Raw genomic sequence first — 20241 nt, forward strand, 5'->3', positions numbered from 1 at the left:
TTTGTTAGAAATGGAAATTCTAGGGCCTCACTTCAGACCTACCGAATCAGAAACTGGAGCTATGGCCCAGCAAATGGTTTTATGGAACCTTCTTGGTTGTTCAGATACACTCCAGAGTTTGAGAAGTACTACCTTACAATATGCCAGTCAATTGTTCCAATGACTTGTTCCTGTATGTGTCTAGAGTCCAGTCACTCACTTTTGCTTCTAATTGTCATAGAGTTCTTGCCTTTATTGAGGCACAATTTACTTCCCTGTCATGTTCATTGTTGTGGCTTTTTCTTCCTTTGCTCTTTTGGACTGGAGATAACTAAGAAGAACAATGTCCTACATGTAGTCCTTAGCATTTTCAATAAACAAGAGCAGTTTGTGGTGACAGGCTCTCTTCACCGCAACCTGATAGAGCTCTTGTCACTCTTTGAAGCCACCCTTATTTTATTCCTGCCTTTTGACATCCTTAAAAAACTTCAATTCTTCCTCTTTCAAACCCAAGCCCCAGAAGGAATGCAAATCTGTGCTTTTATTTTGACATTCCCCTCCCCCCACATTGATTAGATAATTCTGATCTGTTTTATTGTTTTGTAGTAGAGAGTGAAAATTTCTAGAGATTACTCTCCATTGGCATTCCCTCCTTGAGGGAAAATTCATAGCATAAGAACTAACTGCTATAATATGAAACCAATATTCCTGTGAGATTTGTAAATTAAATTTTCTTTCCAACTTTTGTTTAATATATTCAGTGTCACCTTGTAAGGCAACTGAGATAATTTTGTGTATCCTATCAATTTGTTTCTTGTTTGACATCTGTGTTTGTTTATATAGCTTTCAGAAGTGGAGAATCCTGTCGCCAATTAATGTTGATGGTTTTGAGTTAGAAGAGAGTATGTTTATAAATGAAAGTTTTTGTTTTTAAGTTGTGTTTTACTGTAGCTGAGTGTTTTCCAAATAAATATTCACTGACTTTATTGAATATTTCGATTGGGTAATGGAATTGCAGGCTTTCAGAGAAGTGGGGCTCAATTATAATCTTTATTTATGGGAGATTTCTCTGCCATTGAACAGGGAGACAATCGAAAATACATTAAGGGAATATCTTCAAGCAATTGACCAAGTATATATTTCCCTGTGAGGCTGAAATCTTGGCCTAAAGAAACTGTTCCAATGACTTTAACAAGGACATTGTTAAGGATATCGCCTATCAAAATAGGAATTCCTGATTTCTGATCTCCCAGATTGGCTGAAGACCAATGAGAGAACTTCTTAAAAATACTAACTCAGTCATTCTGTGGTGGGGACTGAGAAGATGGATTTCACAAACTGGGCCAGGTGATTTTTATTTTATTTATTTATTTTTATTTTTATTTATTTTTAAAAAGATTTTATTTATTTATTCATGAGAGACACAGAGGCAGAGACATAGGCAGAGGAAGATGCAGGCTCCCTGTGGGAAGCCAGATGTGGGACTCGGTCCAGACCTTGGGATTACGACCTGGGCCAAAGGCAGATGCTCAACTGCTGAGGTGCCCAGGTGTCCTGCCCCAGGTGATTTTTCACATGTGGCTGGGTTTGGGGCCCACACATTGTGTTCTCTGTGAAGATCCTGAAAAGAAAATTTCTCAATTTGTAGAGAATAGGGAATGTTATAATTTTCCAAAGCATCTGCTGTGTTTTGATCTCATAGACATTATAAATCTTATAAATGATTGTTCTTCCCTTTTTGATTTGAACGGCCAGTAAGCTCAGAGCCAGTTTTGACTCCTATTAGCTTCTATATAGTATGTTCTAGAATTTTTGTATACATTTTTATATACTCTGGCTTTATATTAGCATTCTTCTGACTTTTTTTTCATTCTGATGTCTCTGTTCATTTCATTTCTAATTTATAGCTTTTAAGAATATTTTTTGAAATAATAATAAATCTCTTTTAGTATAAGGCATAGTATCAATAAATACCATAACTACTGCAAAAAGACTGTCATCTAGGTGATGAATGGAGCTATTTTAGGGAGCGTTACTTTGTAATCCTGAATTAACTGATGCCCAACTTAGCACCATATTTCCCATATGCATTGATTCTGTGACCGTAAACCAGGATAGGATAAAGAATAGTAAACCAGGTTTGGACAGTAAACCAGCTTAGGAAAAAAACCAGGTCATATATTATATGGAGTTATATATCCTATATCCCACTTTAGGGGTTTTACAGTGCACATTACAGCTTTTCTGGAGAAAAACCTGCAATAATGATATTAAAAGATCTTTAATCCAACACTTTCCAAACTTTTAAAAACCAAACTCCCTCCCTCCCCCCAAAACACATATTAAAATTTCTGGAACAGTATTTAATTTGGGAAATACTGTATGATTGCTATGTTTATAAGTGTTGAATGTCAATATGGATGAAATGAGGAGAGTTATTATATTGGGTGAACAGATACAATCAAGCATAGCTTGTGGAAAATAAAGTGAGCTCTGAGTGAGTAAACGTTAGGAAGAGTACTCTGTCAACTGGCACTTGTGAAGAAATAGATATAACAAGGAGAAGAAAAAGCCTAGAGGGTAGCTGTGTTCTTGCAATTGCAGGAGGAAAAGCACTAAAAACATGCATTTGAAGTAGAACCAAGCAGAGTGGAGAGCTCCCAGCTGATCTCAGCTGGGGTTCCACGTTCCAGGTGCTCGTGGCACCATATTAAGATTTTATGCAACCTGGGCACCTGGCTGGCTGAGCTGAGGAAGTGCTAGACTCTTGATTTCAGGTCAGGTCATGATCTCAGAGTCCTGAGATTGAGCTCCAAGTTGGTCTCTGAGCTCAGAAGGGATTCTGCTTGAGATTTTTTCTCTCTTGTCCCTCTGCCCCCAGCCCTGCAAGGACAAATGGATAAATAACATCTCAAAAGCAAAACGATGTTACGCAAAGTAGATAGCTGTTTGAAGTGGAGCAGCCTCCAGTGATAGAGGGGGTGAAGTGGGGAGGTCTAGGGTGAAATTTTGGTGAGTTTATGTGTTCAACAGAGGATAAACTCATGAAGGCAAGAATCTGTGGATGTATGAAGAATTAAAATCCCTTGGAGGGCCCAGGATCTCCCTAGGTTTTGCAAACATGTCCTACCGACTGAGGATCTTCATCAGAATGTGAATAAATGGAATGTTTTATGGGTCCACACTACCTCACTTTTCCTATCTGTATTGTTAGGGGGTACGGGGAGAAAGAGTTTTATTCTAGAGAAATTTTGCTGTATTGGAGGAGATGTTTTACGTGACATCCTATTAATTAATCACTTATTCACCCCAACTTCACATGTTAAATATGATTTTTAGTTGAATGAATAAAATTCGGGGGAGGTGGTGAGAAATCAACTTACTATAATTCATTCTGGAAACACTTACTGCGTGAAGGTATATCCTAAGTTATACACAGAAATAAACAGCGAGTCCAGCACCTACATCATTCGGGGTGGACCTGACGAGAGATGGGCATGAACTTGGAAGGCCCAATACAGTCTGTCCACAAAAATTGTTCATGGAAGGGACTCATTAGTTCTCATAAGAAAGTGCTATCTTCTTGTCATGTCAATAAGAAAATCAGTTAATGCAAATTCTGTGGCCCGAAGAAGTGAATGGGCTGAAACAGTTTCAGTAATCAGTTGCAAAGCAATTTAAACTACTAACATCCCAAGAAGGGTCAATTCCATGATTTCTCTGTCATCATTACATTGATCACCTAAACCCATTCCTTCTGGGTGGCTGTGTTTATTAACTGGACATCTTCTCTGTCAGCGTTTCATTTCTACTTGAGAAAATCTGCTTCTTCTGAGACCTCTTTGTCAACTTCTCTTTCTTTAAATTAAATTAAATTTGTGGTGAAATTTTTATCCAAATTACTATTTTTTAAAATGCAGACATCTGCCTTTGCTGTTATTGGGCATGGAAATACTTTGTAACAAAGAGCTTGGGATTTTTTTTTCACTTATTCATTTATTTGGCATATGATTTTCAGAGAATATCAGAGGAGACTTAACACCATACTTGTCAACACATTTTTCTCATTTTATATATACTTCTTACCTTCTTCTACCTTATATTTCAAATGTTGCCTGTGCTATTTTAAACTATTTTGGTATTTTTCTCTTATGACTGGGAAGAGTAGAGATTTAATATAATACTTAGGTAAATCAAACAAAATATTTTTTGTATTTCTTTTTCTTTTTGGTGACAACATTTAAGTTGTACTCTGTTAGCAACTTTCAATTATGTAATACAGTGTTACCAGCTGTGCTCACATTATATATTAGATACTCAAAATTATGTCTTATAACTGAAAATTTGAACCCTGTTACTAACCTCTCTCTATTTCTCTTCTTTTTTTTTTTTTAATTAATTTTTATTGGTGTTCAATTTACCAACATACAAAAAAACACCCAGTGCTCATCCCGTCAAGTGTCCACCTCAGTGCCCGTCACCCATTCCCCTTTTCTATTTTGTTTCTGTTTTCCTTTTTGATTCTATGTGTAATAACATGTGATATTTGTCTTTTTCTCTCTGGCTTATTTCACTTCTCTCTGGCTTCAATGCCTTCTGGGTTTATTCATGTTGAAGATGACAGGATTTTATTCTTTTTTTATTTAAATTTCTTTTTCATCATGGTAAGTATACTTTTTAATCTCCATCCCCCTATTTCCCCAATCTACCCCCCCAACTCCCCTCTAGTAACCATCAATTTGTTCTCTATAGTTAAGAGTTTTTTTGTTCTCTCTCTCTCTCTGTCTCTCTCTTATCCTCTGCTCATTTGTTTTGTTTCTTAAAATCATATATGAGGGAGATCATATGGTATTTGTCTTTCTCTGAATTATCTTGCTTGGCATTGTACTCTCTAGCTTCATCCATGTTGCGGCAAATGGCAAGAATTCAATGTCTTTTATGGCTGAATAATACTCCATTGTGTATACACACCATATCTTCTTTATTCATTCATCTATCAATGGTCACTTGGGCAGCTTCCATAGTTGGGCTATTGTAAAAAATGCTGCAATAAATCAAGGTGCATGTATCCCTTTGAGTTAGTGTTTTTGTATTTTTTTGGGTAAATACCCAGTAGGGTGATTGCTGGATTATAAGGTAGTTCTGTTCTTAATTTTTTGAGCAAACTCCATTCTGTTTTTCACAATAGCTGTACCAGTTTGCATTCCCAAAAAGAGTGCATGAGGGTTCTTTTTTCTCCACATCCTCACCAACACCTGTTATTTCTTGTGTTTCTGATTTTAGCCATTCAGACAGGTGTAAGGTGATATATCACTGTGATTTTGATTTACATTTCCCTGATGATGAGGGATGTTGAGCAACTTTCCGTGTGACTGTTGGCCATCTGGGTGTCTTTGGAGAAATGTCTGTTCATGGCTTCTGTCCATTTTTAATTGTATTATTTGTTTTTTGCTATTAAGTTGTATGAATTCCTTTTATAAATTCCTTAGATATGTGGTTTGCTAGTATTTTCTCCTATTCCATAGATTGCTTTTTCACTTGATTGATAGTTTGCTGTGAAGAGTTTTATTTTTAAGATTTTATTTATTTATTCATGAGAGACAGAGAGAGAGAGAGAGAGGCAGAGACAGAGGCAGAGGCAGAGGCAGAAGCAGGCTCCCTGTGGGGAGACTGATGAGGACTCAATCCAGGGATTCTGGGAACACACCCTGAGCCAAAGGCAGATGCTCAACTGCTGAGCCATCCTGATGTCCCTGTGCAGAAGTTTTTAATTTTGATGTAGTCCATTTGTTTATTTTTGTTTTTGTTGCCTTTGTTTTTGGTATCGAATACAACGTATCACTGCCAAGACTGACAGTCAAGTTGCTTCCCTCTCTGTTTTTTTCTAGGAGTTCTATAGTTTCAGGTCTTTTTTTTATTTATTTTTTTATTTTTTATTTTTTATTTTGTTAGTTTCAGGTCTTAAGGTTAGTCTTTAGTCCATTTTGAATTGATTTTTGTGTCTGGTGTGATTGTGGGCCAGTATCACTTTGTTGTATGTGACTGTCCAGTTTTACCAACACTGTTTATTGAAGATACTATGTTTTCTTCACTGCAATATGCAGTGAAGGTCCTTCATTAAAAATTAATCAACCATTCATGCATGGGTTTATTTCTGGGCTCTCTATTCTGTTCCATTGATCTATGTGTATGTTTTTATGTCAACACCACACTGTCTTATTACTAGAACTCTGTAATATAGTTTGAAATCAGGAGGTGTGGTGACTTTGTTCTTTTTCCTCAAGAGTGCCTTGGTTGTTTGGCATCTTTTCTCATCCTACACAAACTTTAGGAATATTTTTTTCTATTTCTGTGAAAAATATTATTGGAATTTTCAAGAAGAATTGTATTGCATCTGTAGATTAGTTTGGGTAGTATGGACATTTTAACAATAGTAATTCTTCCAGTCTGTGAACAGGGAGTAGTTTTCCATTTATTTGTGTTCTCTTCAATTTCTTATCAATACTTTATAGTTTTCATCATACAGATCTTTCATCTCCTTGATTAATTTACAACAAAATATTTTATTCTTTTTGATACTGTTTTCAATGGCATTGTCTCCTCAATTTATCTTTCTGGTAGTGTGATATTGGCATATAGAAATGCAATTGATTTTTGATGTTGATTTGGTATCCTCAAGTTTACTGAAATTGTGTATTAGTTCCAAGATTTTTTTTTTTTTCCCCTGAACTCTTTAGGGTTTCATATACATAACAATTAGAGACAATTTTACTTCTGACTTGGATGCCTTTTTTTTTCTTTATGTTGCCTAATTGCTCAGGAATGGACTTTCAGTACCATTTTGAATAAAAGTGGTGAGAGGGGGCATCCTGGTCTTGTTCCTGACCTTAGACTCAGGAGCCTCCTCCCACCTCCTCGTAATCTTCCAACTTCTGGTTTCTACTATATAAAAGAAAAATCATTCATTGAAAAAAAAAATTTCTAAAGAAATCTCGGTTACCCTACCAGCCTACCCAAGCCATTAGTAGTAACATTTAGTTTGTTGACTTAAGAATTTTTGTATGCAACTGGAACAATATATAGCTCCAGCTCTAAAATGAAAGTAGCTGAGGGAAGAGAAAACTTGAAGATCTGAGTTTACTGATCGTTGAAAGATTTGTCCAGTGTGGGAGCTGGAGTCGTGGTCTGGGTAAACTATCCTAGCACTGTAATGCCATTTCTTTCCCATCTGTTAACATTCAGGAAGAGAGAGCCGGAGCTGTAAAGGTAGGGAATGTGAGGTCAGGTGGTCTCATGGAAAGAGAACTGGCCTGGGTCTCTGAAGCACTTGTTTCTAACAATAATAGTAGGAAATGGCAGTAAATTGACTATTTCAAAAATTTTAGGATACTCTGGTATGCTTGCTATATCTTAGCTTGCTTAATCTTCATAATGACCCTTTCAAATGATCCTATTATCCCTACTCTATTGGAAACTTAGGGCTACACATATAGTAGTGATGGGGCTGTTATTCAGACTCAGAATGCTGCCTACACTCTAACTCTTGACTTTTATTACTACTTCTTCTTTCCTTTGCAGATGCCAGATAAGAAATGAAGTAAATTAACTGTTCAGTGATGTGATGAGTATAGTGGTCAAGGTGGGCTAAGTTATAATGCAATTAATAGAATTCCCCAAATGGCAACATTTAAAATAACAAAGGCTTATTTCTTTTTTACTCTATAGATACAACATGAGTCAGCGAGACTTTCACTCCATATCTTCATAGTCCTCCTCAGGGACTCAGGTTGGTGTGTTACATGTCAGTTCTAACTCAGTGGAAATTCAATGGAAAGAACAAATATCATAATCTATACTCCTTAGCCTTGGGCCCAGGTGACAGGCAACCTATCACTTCCAACTTAGTGGGGAGAACCAGTTGCATGCTCCCAACCCCGCCAACCACAGGGAAAGCAAGAAGCACAATATTACAAAGAGAGGAGAGGCAAGAGGAGAGGTGGAGCTGTCAAATGGCGGCCACAGTGCTGCTGGGCTTGGTTTCCTTTGAACAGGATGATGTCATTTTCCTCTTCACTGTGGTCAGTCTCCTCTCACATCAACTATTTAGTACTCCTTGGCTTGAGCTACGTGAAATTTTGTTTCTCCACACAGGTGGTCTTAGTCTCTGCCCTGCTTCTGCAACCTGTGTGCTGGTAGGTGAATTCCCTGACCTCTCCAGGCCTGGCTTTATCAACCATAAAATAAGTAGTCGGATTAGGAAATCTTCAAGAGAACTGCCAAATGAAAATTTTTATGACTTCATGAAAAGCAAAATAAATCCTTCTTTGATTATCTCACACTGACCAGGCAGGTAACATAGGCTATATATGGCTGTGGAGGCAAAATCCAGTAATAGAGAGATAAGCAAGCTGGTGCTGAGCCAGGAGAGAGATTAAGGATAAACTGCTAAGGTAGACCTTAGGCTTCAATCTGAGAATTCAGAGATGGGTAAGAAATAGTGAGGAAGAAATGATCAAATCTAGGATCCTCTGACTCTGTTTTTTAATTTATTGGTTGCCATTAAGTGGTCAGCCATTTCATTTATATACGTATATGTGTAACATACATACATATATTAATATATGTCATACACATATACATAAAATATACATACACGCAATGATTTTGCGGAAGATATTTAATGGTTAACTTTGAACTTGAAGCAAAAAGCCCCTTTTTGAGATGTCAGCAAAATACACAAAAGTTTATGTGTTTTGGTTCGCACAGTATGATCAAGATTGTTACAAATGTCTCTCACCTAGTGCCAAACTACAGCATGAGGTTTCTGAAAACTGAATAACCCCCATCCGTACAGATAAGTGACAGCAACTGTCTTTGTAGACATGTTTTCAAGAATTCAGCTCATTCTCATTGTGCTAACCTGCATTTTTAACTATATCCATCCTTTTTTAAATTATGGCTTCCTAAAATAAACACATTGGTTCATATATCTGGGTATGTGGATTTGCAAAGAGAGGAAAAGTGAGAGCAAATGCATGGGCCCTGGTGCACCACACGCAGGGTGGCAGCCCTCTTTAGGAAAAGGCCCATTAACTGGTGGGGGAAAGAGGCATAACAGGAAACCTTGTGCAGGCCCTAGGAAATGGCCGTGGTTGTAAATGGGGAAAAGGCTTCACTTACACATGCTCACCTGCTCAGATCTTCACACTGGTTGGCCTCCCCTGCCTCTTTACACAGTAATCTTACATTTGCCACTTGCAGGGAACATGCCTGAAAGTACAGCTTGCATGGAGTCAGGACCTGGGTCCCGATCTATGGTAAGGACGAAAGTTGTTCTGTACTTTTGCAAAATGGCTCCTCTTTCTGCTTCTCTCCAATCCTGGTTTACTTATAGATTCTAAGCAAAATTTTTAATTTTTTTGCTTAGAGGGATTGATTATAGCCAGCTGTTGGGAGGGAAACACTCATAGCAGCTCTATAATAGTTTTATATGTTAGCATGGCTAGGCTATGCTAACTAGGTACTGAGATTCTTTCTTTTTTGGGAAATTATGGCAATTGACCTCAGAGAAGGCTGTAGCACCCCCTTCTTTAATCGAACACTAATCTAGTTGTTACTGATAGGTATTTTGTAGACCTGGTTATTCCCATCTGCAATCAGTTGACTTTAAGTAAATGAGATTACACCAGATACTATGGGTGTGCCTCATGGAATCTATTGAAAATCCTTAAGAGCAAAGAAGTCAGGTTTCCTGGAAGAACAACATCAGTTCCCGTCATAGAATTTTCAGCCTGTTGGTTTGCCCTACAAGTTTGCACTTGCCCATGAAACACGTAAGCCAATTTCTATTTATCCATCTATCTGTTTATCTATCATCTACCTACCTATTCATCCATCTGTCTCCACTGGTTCAGTGTTTCTGGGGAACCCTGACTAACACAAACTCTTCCAAGTTACTTGCTTGGTGGTGTAATTGACTAATAACAAGCACCATTTATGAAATGGTACCATTTTTTTAAAAAGAGAAACTTAGGGTAGCCCAGGTGGCTCAGTGGCTTAGTGCCGTCTTCAGCTCAGGGCCTGATCCTGGAGACCTGGGATCGAGTCCCGCATCGGGCTTCCTACATGGAGCCTGCTTCTCCCTCTGCCTCTGTCGCTGCCTCTCTCTCTCTCTCTCTGTGTCTCTCATGAATAAATAAATAAAATATTTTTTAAAAAAGGGAGAAACTTAAATTGTCTTCATGAGGTAGCTCGAAGGATGGTGCTATTCCCACCTGTTCAAACTGGGTCTCACCTGGCATGAAACTCACACAATTAGCATTAGTGGCGTCTATTGATGGAGTAACCATAGACCTGGCCTAGAGTATAAATGTCAAAACCTATCAGCTATCTCTTAAGTGCAGAAAAAAAACTTTCCAGGTCAGAAGCAGGACATTTTGAATCTTAGAATGAAAAGGGGATCGCAGTCATCCTTCTGTCCAAATTCCTGAGTTCAAAGGTGACAAAACAGAGACCCAAGGAAAATGAAGTGTGCTTTGCCAAGCCACAATCATGAGAATGACAAGTTCTTAAACATTTGTTTTATCACTTGAAAATGTTTTAATATTTTTCTGTGTTGCTAAATACTTTGCTAAAGCACAATTGTTTTAGCTAAATTAAATATTCCATTATGGATGTGCTGCCTTAAACTAAGTATCTCTTTGGTGCATTTAATTTATATTCATATTTTCACTTCTAGAAATACTGTGATAAAGACCCTTATATATAAGTCTTCTTATCATTCCTGAGGATGAGTTTCAAGAAAAGGGATTTCTGGATCAAAGGGTATGTGTGTCCTGAGGTCCTTAATCCCACTTAGAAATTGTTCTTCGGGAGGTCTTAACCAGTTTCCAACACTCAGCAATAGATGAAGGGGCCCGTGTCCCTGCACCCTTACCCATGCTGGATATTTTTATTAACAAATACAATGGACATGGAGTCTGTCTTCATTCAAGTTATTTATTAGCAAGGTCAAACTATTTTTTTCTAATTTTATTGGCAGTTGAGTTTATTTTAAGCAATTCTTTATGCACCTTTATTTTAGAATTTATATTTTATTAATTTGTAGTTTTTAAAAACCATGAGATCGAGTCCTCAAAACAATGCTTGTGAACAGTAGGTGGTATTATGATTATTACTGGTATCGTCCTTGGCTCGCTATGGTTGTTGGTTATTGTGTCTGCTGCTGGGTGCTGGGTCGTATTTAGAAACGAGGAAGGAGACACTGCCTGGGGTCAAATAGGTAAAGAAATATCTCTATTTCTTTGGGAAAAATTCGCCGAAACATATCCCAGTTATGCTGTTGATTTTAAAGTCTTTCATCTGCATCCGTTAGCAGGGCCCTATTCTCCCTGGAATAAAGTAAAATGTGGTTTATGCTTCAGGCACATACATAATGGCATGCAAACCACTCCACTTCCTTACTTTTTTCCCTCTAACTAGGTACTGAGATTCTTTCTTTTTTGGGAAATTATGGCAATTGACCTCAGAGAATACATAAATTGCAAAGTGCCTCCCTTTTTTATATAGCATTTTACATTACTCCTATTTTTTCCCCTCTACAAAGTGTAAAATAACGTATCTTAGAATGGAATCTGTGTTGCAGTTTTTTATCTTTTTAAATATTTAGCAGTACCCAGTGTTTACTTTTTATGTTTTGTTCTTGAATATTGTGTTTTATAGAGGACTATCAAGGAGTTTTCTTTCTCATTTTTATAGTAGGCCTCAAATTCTTGTGGCCTTGTGTTCATTCATTTCCCTGCTACTGTGTTTGGACTCTTTCCCTAGGGCAGAAGTGGCACTTAAAATGGGTCACCACATCACACAGCATTAGTGACGAAGGCTGGGTGATAAATTAGGGATGTTTGGAATAACTCATTGTGAGTGACAGCTAAAAAAAAATATCAGAGTATTTTTTAATGGTTGCTTATAGAAGGTTTTACCACCACAGGTGAGATAATATATGTAACTTGATATCATGGTTTCTGACACATAGAGGATGTTCCAAAGATGTTCATTGTCTTCAGTATCAATCAGAATTCTCTAGAAAAATAGAACCAATAGGATACACACACAGATGCACAGATGTAGAGACTTATTTTAAGGAACTGGGAATTGGCTCAGGTGATTGTGGGGCTGGTAAGTTTGAAATCATAGGGAAAATCAGCAGAAGAAACCCAGGTTCAAGTTGACATTGTAGTCTTGAGCCCAAAATCTGTAGGTTGAACCTCAGGTTGGAAAGTCGGGCAGGATTTCTTAGAGTTAGTCTTGAGACAGAGTTTCTTCTTCACTAGGAGACCTCATTTTTGTTATGTAAGGCCTTCAGCTGATCAGGCTCATCCATATTCTTCAAGATAATCTCTTTAACCTACAGTCAACTGATTATCGATGCTAATCACATCTACAAAATATCTTCACAGTAACATCTAGACTAATGTTTGATTGAATGAGCACTGTAGCCCACAAGTTGACACATAATATTAACCATCACATGTCCTTTTACCTTCATCCTTTCCTGTGCATAATAGGGAGTAGGGCTCTATCAGGAGACTAGGGGTCTTTTCCTACCCAGCCCAATTTCATGAAGTCACTGAATCCATTTACTAAACATACATAGCAAGAAGTTTTGGAAACATGGTAGGATGAGAGAAAGAAAAGAGAAAGAAGACAGAGTTTCTGTTGGTTGGGAAAGTAAGGATGTGAGGGGTAGGGTAAGAGCATCCTAAGGAAGAGGCCATTGCTTTGCTGGTATGGCCTAATTCTGTGTTTCAATGAATTTACAGTAATTATAGAAATAGCAGGTCATGAGGAGGGAAGAAAAAGGACACGCTGCCCCAATGCACAATGTTAGAGGACTTCTCTGCTACCAAGTGGTAGGTGTCATGGACTGAGTGAGGTAAGGCATTCTGTATTCCTTGGAAGCATCGTCTATGAATTCTCAAGAAATGCTCAGATCTTTCTTCAATATAGCAGTATAGACACAGACCAGGCTCCTCTGGAGTCCAGGTTGAGGAGGGCCGTTGGAGACACAATTGCTACATAGGAGAGAACGGAATTTGTTCTCCAAGTATAGAAGGAGAATGGGCTTGAATGAAACAAGAGTTCATCATGTGTTGCTGATGAAGTTACTTAACCTTTCAACTGCACTAAGTATTTAGACATGTAGGAGGATAATAATATCAACCCACAAACCCATTTAATAGGGCAAATGAGTTAAAACTCTGATATGATTTTAAATTTATGTCAATCAGTAAATTCAAAGCACAGCACTATAATTAGAAACTCACGATTGCCTGTAGAATATCCTTGTGGGCATAATTAATGCATATGGAAAATTTTTAGCAGTTATTTTAATCCCAAATAGAGCCTGGTTCAAATGAGTTGATTTCTCTATTATGAGTATAAAAGGCTACCTACATATAAGGTAAACTTTCTTTTTCTTTTATTTTTCTCTTTCTTTCTTTCTTTCTTTCTTTCTTTCTTTCTTTCTTTCTTTCTGAGTAAACTTCCTTTAGTAATGATTTAGACTTTTCTGCTATTTCAGAAACTTGATGCCAATCTTTCTTAGGTGACAGTCAACAAAGTAAATGAGAAAACTTTTGACTAGGTGCAGTTTGTTAATGTAGAATACAAATGACTATTCTAGGACTGACTTGGCTACTAGCTTTATTAGATCATGCCATTTTACTGTGTATTAACCCTATTGTATACTTTAGTAAGGCCCATTTGGTATTATGAATATATATATATTATATATACATGTATATATATATAAATATATATATGTAGATTAACCGTTTTGAGTCAGATAAGCAGAAACAAATCCAATAGCTGATTTTTCAAGGATTCTCTTATAACTTGCATTTGGGTGGCAAATACATTTGCTAATACACTTGATTCATTGCCTTTTGAAATACTTTCTTTTTAATGCTTGTTTATTTGAGCAATAGAGGACAAATGCACAGTAATCCCCTTCTTTTCAATGGAGGCTTTTCTGTTTTTAGGCCAAGAATCCCAAGACATCCCTAAGCTTTCCTGTATTAGTATTTACAAACAATGGTATGAAAGACTTAAATTTTCCTGGACTGTTTACATAAGAGGAAAAGATACAGTTTGGTAATAATGAGGGCAATGAATTTTGGAAGCTAGAAAGTCAGCTTTGTAAGTCATCTGTGGAAGGCTGAGCACTACATCTTTGCATTGTTAGACTGGTACTTGTTTAATGTGATTTTTCAGAAAAAGTTAGCGGAAAAGCTTCCCCTGTAAGCATCCATATGACCTCCAGGAGGCAGATAAGAGAAATGTAATGGCACTACTTGATATAGCATAGGTTATATCTTTGGCAGTGATCCAACTTTTGTAGTCTTTATTCACTAGGGAGTAAAATTATTGCCTCATAAAACAAGGGAAATGTCCAGTTATTTCTTAAGTAGGGCCCTATTAACTTTACCACTGTCACCAGTTCCTTCCACAACATTAAAATCTTTCAGCCCTGTGGCAGGGAGGATGTTACATACCCAGATTTAGTGATCCAAGGACAATTATTTTGAAAACATACATTTCCTTGAAGACCCAATTTTGAAAGAACTAATTTTTAGAATGATGTTCCAATGAATCACTGGATTCACAACAGCATTTTTCTTCAGAAACCTTTGCCTACATCAAAAGTATCAGCCAGGATCTAAAAAAAGTGAGACTTAATGCTAAGGAAAATTGATTATTGAGAAAGAAAGTTTGATTATCAGAATATATTACAGTGTTTCACCATAAAATCATTGAATTAAATTTTCATTTATTTGAAAATCTGGATAATTGGCTTCAGTTTCTATCTGAATATGGCTATTGTATAGAATATCCCTTTTAGGTCATACTGAGAGAGTCCCATTTCTTCTTGAGATAAAAAGATGTTGTTCTTGTCTATTTTGTCTGGGTGGGAATAAATTGGACCCATTTGAGGAAATGGATGGTTTCTCCACAAGAGAGAGACACTCATTTAGACTTTGCTCTAATCTTCCTTGGTTATATATTGTCAAGAACTCAAGAAGGACAAAGACCAGACTCAATCAAGGATGACGTTAGTTTCTGATACACATCTATTTCCTTTGGTTCTTAAGTTGAGCCTCTGATAACTAAACATTTGCATCCACTTGCAAATTTCTTTGCATCCTTTTCTAATTGTTCCTTTGCTGGGATTCTTGCATACAGCCGAGTTGAGTCTGGTGTCTGTACAGCAATATCTGAGCCGTTCTTGGCCAAGCTGTGATCAGCTGATTTTGGTTTGGCTACATTACATGTGGTGTGACTTCATACTGTGTTAGCTAGATTCCTCTGAGGGTGGACCTGGAGACCAGGATTTTGGTGATTCTAGGAAGCATAAGTGACGTGGGAAGGAGAAAAAAGACAGGAAAGAGAAAAAAAAAACAATAAAGTGTATGTGAGAGAGTGGGTTATCTCTTTGTGCACCTCGTGTTCAAGTCCGCTGGAGACAATAAACCAAGATTCTCAGAATTGTCTTCTGGAAGAATGGGGACTATTCCTCATTCATGGAAGATGACTTGAAAGAGTGCCAACCACCCCACTGTACTGGGCTGTGCCTGCAGTCTGCTGAGCAAGTTTCCATGGGGCCAGAGAAAGGACTCCGCCGGAGAAGCTGAGAGACACAGGCTTTTGGATGGGAAACCACCAAAACTGTAGGTAAACTTAGAGATGAGATGGGACTATGGGGAGGGGCACTGGAACTGTCTGCTACCAACAGCAAACTCTGCTCTGATAGTGCTTTGGAAGGAGTAGAGGGCTACTTCTTTCACATCAGAGAAGTGCAGAAGTAGCCTTATTTTAGAGCCCTCATTTTAGAGTCCTCAGATGCACCAGTTCTTCCTAAGCCACTCTTGCTATCTCTAGGGTGGTTTGTCTTAAAATCCAAAATGACAGCTAAATCTAGTCATTATATTCATATCCCAGGTAGTAGAATTTAGGATGGGACAAAGAAGGCCTGTCTTTCCCTTTTAAGGAGACATTCCGGAAATACAATAAACTATTTTTGTCTATCCTTCATCACCTAGAACTTAGTTACGTGGCCACATCCTGCTATAAAACATTCTAAGAAATACAACCTTGATTGCATGTGGCCATGTGTCTAACTAAACATCATAGTTCCATTACTATGAATGGAAGGGGGAGTGGGATGTTGGCAACTAACCATCCCTGCACTGTAGGATCTTTATCAGTCAGGCTCACATGGCTCTTGAAGTAGGAGAGATGGTAGCAGTGAATAGAGTAGAATTATATTGACCATGAAATTGCCACATCATATTCATTTGGTAAGACCAATCATCTACGCAAACTTAACATACTGACCATGTTCACAAAAGTTTTAATGGATGATTTGATTTAAATGAAAAAATTTGTCCTGTATTTTGCCTAGTTGTTTTGATAGTGAATCAGGGTTGTGATATTATCAATGGCAATAGTGATTGTCTTCATCTGCTCAGGCCACTGTAACAAAATACCACAGTCTGGTTGGCTTCAACGACAGAAATTTATTTCTCCCAGTTCTGGAGGCTGGCAGTCCAGGATGAAAGTGATGGTTGGATTTGGTTTGTCCTGAGGCCTCTCTTCTTGGCTTGCAGTGAGCACCTCGCTAGTGTCTCCTACTCTTCTTAGGAGGAAACCAGTCCTAATGATTAGGACCCCCCACCCTGGTGATCTCATTTAACCTCATTTACCTCTTTAAAGGATCTACTTCCAAACATTGTCACATTGGGGTTCAAGACTTCCACATACGAATTTGGCAGGGGCACAATTCAGACCATAGGAGTGATAATAATACATATTTAATGCTTTTTAGGTATTGGGGCTGATGCTAAGTGTTTTACATAGATTCATTTATTTAACCTTCATAATAACACTGAGTTAGAGATTATATTACTCATTTTATAGAGAAGGCAACAGATTTAGGGAAACAGAAACATGCCTAAATTTGCATGGGAATAAGCAAGGGCAATGGGATGATCAGAGCCTGGGTTCACAAACCACTGTGAGATGGTGCTTGTGGTATGAAGCAGAAGACAGGGGATCCCACACGTGGTATGAAGCAGAAGACAGGGGATCCCACACTTGAGAGATAGACAAGCATTGTTGGTTCTAGACAGAGAAACAGTTGCAGGCTGCAGGTGATGTTGACAGAGTTCTTTGAAGGGGCCCTTACAAAGTGGAATCCCCCTCTTTCCCTGAACAACTGGAGATGTGTATCCAAGAATAGCAAATAATTAGAAGATCGTTGGTAGAGGCTGGAGGATGTGGCTCTAGGTCCATGATCCAAATGAATCAGAGAATGAGATTAGGCAGATGTAGTTACCTTATGATGCCACTCTGGCTCAGGACAGGCCTCCTCCCTCCCATGGGACAGGGCCTCGGGAGGAGTGGTCGAAAGGCTGCCCTAGGTAGGTTTGAAGCTCCCTTAAGGAAGAAAACTGGTAGAAGTCTGGTCAGCAAGACTGTTAGTTTTTCCAGGTCTAACAGTTCCCCTCATTTCCTCAGCTGGTGCAGAGAGTTAAAAGGGCAACTAGCTTGGGAAAAATCCTCTCCCTGGAAACCAGAGGTGAGAAAAAGTGTTCCCAAGCAATAGGATATAGGGAAGTGTTCTTGAGCTGGCGTGGGCAGCTGAGTAGTGTTTTCCCGGGTGTCAACTTTGAGGCCGAGGCAATGGGGATAAAGTCTTTCCCTTCATTATTTGTGAAAACTTGCTTATGGGATTAATTTTACAATGCATGGGAGCAATACAAATCATTCAAACAATGTTATGAGGCAACCAGGCTTGGGATTGTATGTCAAGGAATGGCTACAGTTTGGAAATAAATGAATGCTTTGGTAATACATTTAAGACATTACACGATGAGGAATAGAAAAGGCCAGTATGTAAATATGTAAATCTCCCCCAGAAGAATCCAAGAGATTTCTCTCGGAAAAACAATGCTGCTTTCAGTAAGAACACCAGTAGATTTAATCAAAGCAGTAGGTCTAAACAAAGGAATCCGAGCCAAATAAGAGAGTAGGATTTTAATCATTCCGCTTGGTATGTTCAGCTTATGATGAATATTCATTAACAACTGATCAATACACTATTTTCCTATTTCTTCAAATAGAGATAAAACATAAAAATAAAGGAAAGTAAACATTTTCTCACTCTCCAGAAGAATAAATCCCACTGCCAACAAATTCCACCATCTTCAAAAGTGATATGTTTCAGCGGAATAATTTCATGGCTTTTATTTTCAGGCTGCCTCCCTACCCTCCCAATATTGGGACACTACAAAGGCAAACCAGAGTGGAGACTTGAGGCATTTATCCAAAAAAAAAAAAAAAATGAGGCCAAAAAAATCCCATTCTCCTGCCCCCCTCCCCAAATTGGTTATGTGAAACAGCATTATATTGTTGGCATCGCCCTAGAGAGTGTACTGATTGAGGATTCACTTCATGGGCACAGAGTTGCCTCTGGTGTCTCCCGCAGAAGAGAATGCTTACATCTCCATGCTTGGGCACGTGTAAAAGTAGAGTTTTAAATTTGTTGTGTGTCAAATTGAGTTTCTCAAAAAATTTTTTCAATTAATTTCCTCTCCTGGAGCACCTTTTGCAAATGGAATGTGATGATGAGGTTTAGTCATTTTGTTATTTGATAGTTCTAAATAGCTAATCTGAATAATTCTGCTTCAAATAAATTTTGAGGGCTTTTTAATTTTGTAATTGAACTATTTGGTTGGCTGTTGACTTAAATAAATTAGGTAGATAACACACTTCTTTTCTCCCTGCTGTGTAGATGCGATGCTAGAAATAGGGGATGGACCAGGCCTTCAAATAGATTTTTGTTTTGTTTGCTTTGCTTTTCATTTATCTAGGTAATTTGAGGGAAATAAAATCTCTCTTAAGGGAAAGAAAATACCCCCTTCCTTTTTTTTTCTTGTATTCTTTCTTTTCTTTTTCTTTTTCCAGAAAGGGTTATCTGGATTACACTGGTGTGTTGGATTGAAAATATGTATCGAACTGTTAAGATGTTTCCAGAAAATCATTCAAAATCAGGATACTGGGCAACTGCCTTTTTTTTTTTTAATTTCTTCTTTGTTTCTTTTGAGATTGTTTAATAAATGTCTATTATTTTCCTTAAAGTATGTTTCCCTTAGAACTATATCATTAGAAAAACTCTTGTAATTATGGTTTTATGGTAATTTTGTTACTTGTTCATTTATACAAGTTTGAGGTGTTTTGGTACATGTTTTTTGCTAAATAAAAGTAATCTTTTTCTTCAAACTGTGGAAATGAAAATAGTGAATTCTTTGACAGAAATATTACCAAAATAATCTTTATATAACTGCTTTTCTGTTTACTCTCAGTATTATCAAAACTGGTATCCACAGGGCTTAGTAAATTTTGAACTTCACAATTTAAATCCAATCTTTTTTTTACTCAGGACCAATTTCTCTGTTCTTTGGATTGCCGATTTTGGAAGCTCGGAGAGAAAAATGTCCTTAAAAGTAGGGCTCTTTCAACTGAAAATGGTGGTTTTATGTATGCTATCACTTAGCTTTTCCTAATGATTTTTAGCAGAAGGATTTGAAAGCAAGTGAAAAAATTGAAGTGGCTTTCACTTGTTTAATTGGGGGTGGAGTGTCTTCCAAAGACAAATATCTGTCTTCCTCTGAATGTGAATTTGGTGCCGCTGATGAAAGGGGTCATGATCCCGTAGAGAGTTTTCTGGAAAATAGGTGGTATATGAGTATACATTCCATCTCTTACCTTGTGATTTACCCCTGATTTAAAGCATTCCTATTTTGTAGCCTAAAGGAGCAGTTCTCTGAGAGTGACCACAGATTTTTGAAAGACCTCAGTCCCAGCTTTCAGAAACACGTGTAATTCTTGAAAGAGGTAGCTGAAAGCAACAGCCTTTTTTTTTCTTTAAGATTTTATTTATTTATTTGAGATAGACAGAGATAGCAAGAGAGAGCATGAGTGGGGAATAGAGGGAGAAGCAGGCTCCCCGCGGAGCAGGGAGCCTAATTCCAGGCTCAATCCCAGGACTGCGGGAACATGACCTGAGCAAAAGCAGATGCTTAACGGACTGAGCCACCCAGGCACCCTAGCAACAGCCTTCTGAACTTTAGGAGCTTGACATTCTCAGAATTGTCTTATACGTATGAATAAATGTATTTCATTAAAATGCACCCTAGGGGC

The sequence above is a fragment of the Vulpes vulpes genome, chromosome 6 (genome assembly GCF_048418805.1).
Source record: "Vulpes vulpes isolate BD-2025 chromosome 6, VulVul3, whole genome shotgun sequence".
Classification (NCBI taxonomy): domain Eukaryota; kingdom Metazoa; phylum Chordata; class Mammalia; order Carnivora; family Canidae; genus Vulpes; species Vulpes vulpes.